We start from the raw sequence: 3,917 nt of genomic DNA, 5'->3' as shown, positions 1-3,917 counted from the left end.
TTACCTCTAACTATGTTGCATCCATACGGGTACCATCTTTAGAGATAATGTGACCTAAGTATTAAACCTCTTGTAGGAAAAATTCACTTTTCTTTCTATTAATGAAAAGCTTATTCTCTCTCACAACTTGAAAGATTACCTGAAGGTGTCACTCGTACTCCTCAAGAGAATTTGAATGGCCTGAAGATTTTTGTCCATCGCATGAGTTTGAATTCGTCTCAAGCATTTGTCAGGTCAAAACTTGTAACTTATGAAATAGATCTTCTTCCCGCGGCACGAGAAATCTATTTTTGATAGTGATCTTATCTAGTGATCTATAGTTGACACACATGTAATGTGGAGAGGAGCTAAGCCTCACCATCCCTTTTTCCACCAAATCATGCACTTGCCTCATGATCTCCTCTTGTTGAGCTTGGGAAACTTGATAAGGAGGCTTGTTAGGTGGTGAGCTTCCTGGTAGGAGCTCAATTGCATGGTCCTCATCCCTCATTTTAGAGGTAGCTCACTAGGGATGTCATCAATGAAAACATCTTGGAATCCATTTAGGAATTTAGACAACTCTAATTCCTCTTGATTCCCTTTATTGTAGGGATATGGTGTTCCCCAACTCATTAGCATCTATGTACATGCTCTTTTCCCTGTAGGTGCAGTAGATTCTCCTTTCGGAAGCCATGCGGTTAAACCATGGTGCCCCAAAAATAACATCCTCGTGTTTGAGAGGGGAGATGAAGAAATCCTCTTTGTCCACATAGCTTTGGACATGAAGCCTCAATTTTCCAATTGCGGGAGTAACTGAGATGTCTTGTAATTTATCTCCCATCTCGTGGGCTTGTATGCCTAGCTTGGTGGTCAACTCCGTGGATATGAAGTTGTGAGTTGAGAACCAGGGTCAAACAAAATAAAGGCATCATGCTCTTGCATCTTTTCCCAAGCATAGGAAAGGAGAAATCCTTGGCAATGAGCATCCTTTTTTGGAGCTTCAAACATAGAGGCTCTAGGAGTCTCATTGCGGGAAATTTTCTTGGGGCAAGAACGATAACCATGGCCTTGCGCCCTGCACTTAAAACATTTGTGGTCCTTACGAAAAGCTTCAAGCTGTTTAGGAGAGAGTTTATATTTACCTTTGTAAACTCCCTTCTCCTTGGACCGATTGTTGTTGTTGTTGTTGGAATGGCGCTTGGTAAGAATTTTGGGCATTGGTTTTCCTCTTGGCATCACTTTTGTCTTTATTTTCCATGGACTTGACATTCCATCTAGCCCCTTGTTGAAAATTGATGCGCGAGGAAACCATGGTGTGGTCGATTACTTCGGTGATAGAACCAGGCGATTGAGAGTTGCCATACTCGGCCATCTCTTTGAGTAATCCCGCACAAAATTGTTGCTTTTTCTCGGTGAAGTCTATCTTTTGAAAGACAGCAGCCTTGAGATATAAATCCCAAAACTTGTCCACATGTTTGCGGATAGACTCATGAGAGAGAGAATCCTCAAACTCCACCATTCGGTGAGCACTTTGTCCTTTGCATCACTTGCAAGGAATTGCTTCATGATGGAAACTCGTAGAGTTTTCCATGTCTTTGGGGCTTCACCGTTGCCACGAAGGCTAGCCCACCATTGACAAGCCAATTTTTGGAAGTGCATAGCTACATGGCGTAGCTTGGAGGACTCCGTGAAGCCCTCGTCTCCAAAGGTTGCATCAAATTATTGGATGAAGGCCAATACTCTGTCAGTAGCACCGAAGGTGCCATCATAGGTGAGAAAAGAGATACTCTTTTCTCCCTCTTTGAACTTCTTGAGCTTTTGTGACCTTCACGATGCAGGGTAAGAATTGTGATGTCCTCCCCTTTTGTATTCTCTAGGAGAATAGCCATAGCTTTCGTCGGGTGAAGAGGAAGGTGAAAGAAGAGGGTGACCTCTTTCTTCCCCTTTTCTTCCTCCTCTCTTCCCTTTCGGAGTGATGAGGAGAAGGACTATGGGTTGACCATTTCCTCTTGGGAGGAGTTGTTGATCATCTAGACCGCCATCTTCATGGAGCCACATCTTCTGAGGAACTTAGGGATTCATTACTTTCTCATTCTTTGGATTCCTTCTCTCTTATGGGAGAGAGTCTTCCTTTGGGGGTCTCTTCAAGAGGCTTCCTAAGCTCTCTCTCCTCTTGGAGAGGAAGGGAAATCCCATAAGCACGAAGTCATCGAGTAACTTCGGCTTGCAAAGCGAAGTTGCCCATACCCTGTGGCAACCTAGTAACAAGATAATTAACAATCATGGGGGCATCATCCTTAGCACCTTCATGTGCAAAATCAAAGTTATTAATGTTTATTCTACTCTCTTGTTTATTGTCAGCCATGTTAATCAAGCTTATGTGTTTACGTAGTGTATGCTTTGGCAATTCCAAACCTTAGTTGCCACTCCTCTTAGCCTTTGAAAATCAGCACTTAAGTATCTGCACCCACGGCTCGATTTGGTTAATTATAGAGAGTAGTGCAGTAGGTCTAACATAGAAGAGTTGTCGAGGGATAGCTCCTTTCGGACTTCTTATGGCTCAATAATGGTAAAGCTGTAGGCAAGTCTAAAAAGACTCCATTATTAAAATCAAAGCTCCCGAATTGTGCACCATATCCCACATAGTGGGCTCAACAAAACCGATAATAGATCCCAGTCCCACTTAACCCAATATAATTAACAAAATCATCCATTAATAGGCTACTTAAGGACCTTTCTTCTTAAGCAAGAAAAGAGAAACCAAATGCTCTGATACCAATGTAATGGAAATGGCCTATGAACTTTGAGAGTAGCAGAATTAGGAAATTAGATAAAGCACTTTTGTGAGCATAGCGGGTGAACTTAATTGATGGTAGCAACATAAACATGGTACTTAGTTAACTTGGCATGAACAATACTTTTGCAAGAGAGAGAGATAATTTAGATAACATGACAACATTTGAGGACCGAATTCATAGGAGCCGGTTCCCCCTCCAATAGGCATTTGTATTAAAGTTTCTCCCATCAAGAGAGACTTGGTACAATACAATCTTTGTGTTCCTTGTGACCTAGGTGATGCAATGAAGATGGAAAGCTTCATGTATCACAAGCATAACATAAACTTTATAGAGACAACATTAACTATCCCAAGCCTCAGTCCCAAGGCCTCAAACACCTTCAAAGGTGGAGAGAGCTAGCGGGGAATGAGGGTAGGGAAGAGGAAGAAGAAACATTCCATAGGAGAAAGAAATAGTTCCTCACTTATCATCACTCTTCTTGCTAGCATACATAATAACATAGTAATGAAGATGGAGAAGATGGCAAGCTTAAGCATTGAAGCATGGCTCTTGGTTGGATTTGCATTCCATAACCAAAAGTTTTGGTGTAGGCTCTCACTTCTCAACAAGCTTGGAGAAGGAGGTGGAGTTCCTCTACTTTCACCAAGTGAGAACTAATCCACAAAATGAGTGTGTGAGAGGTGTATCCCCCCCCCCCCCCTTCCCCCCCTTCAGCACACCCCTTGCTTGCTTGGGGTGAGTTCTACTTTTTGCTCATGCCTCAAGCTCATTGGACCCCTCTCCCCCTAGCCAATCATATGCACCATGCATTTCAAGTACATGGGTAGTCTTTGAACAAGTGTCCTCCTTACCCCTTTGAAAGAAAGAGCCAAAAAAATATTTAGATATTTTGTGAATGGAACTAGAAGCTCATTGGACCCCTCTTTAGCCCAGTCAATAGCATTCAAGCACACCATGTGGCTAAGCATAAGGAGAGTCTGACATGTGTCCCATGTGCCCCTTGAGAAAAGGGTACCCTTTGGGTGAGTGGGAGGTTAAGTCAAAGATTCCCCTAACTTTGGGGCTTTCCCCCTCCTTTGTAGGGTCTCTTTTTTACTCAAGCACCTTACCCCCCATGCATAGGAAGCTTCTCAAGCACCT

This window comes from Adiantum capillus-veneris, chromosome 15 (assembly GCF_014529385.1).
Source record: "Adiantum capillus-veneris isolate H3 chromosome 15, ASM1452938v2, whole genome shotgun sequence".
Taxonomy (NCBI): domain Eukaryota; kingdom Viridiplantae; phylum Streptophyta; class Polypodiopsida; order Polypodiales; family Pteridaceae; genus Adiantum; species Adiantum capillus-veneris.
Note: the sequence above shows the minus strand (reverse complement) of the source record.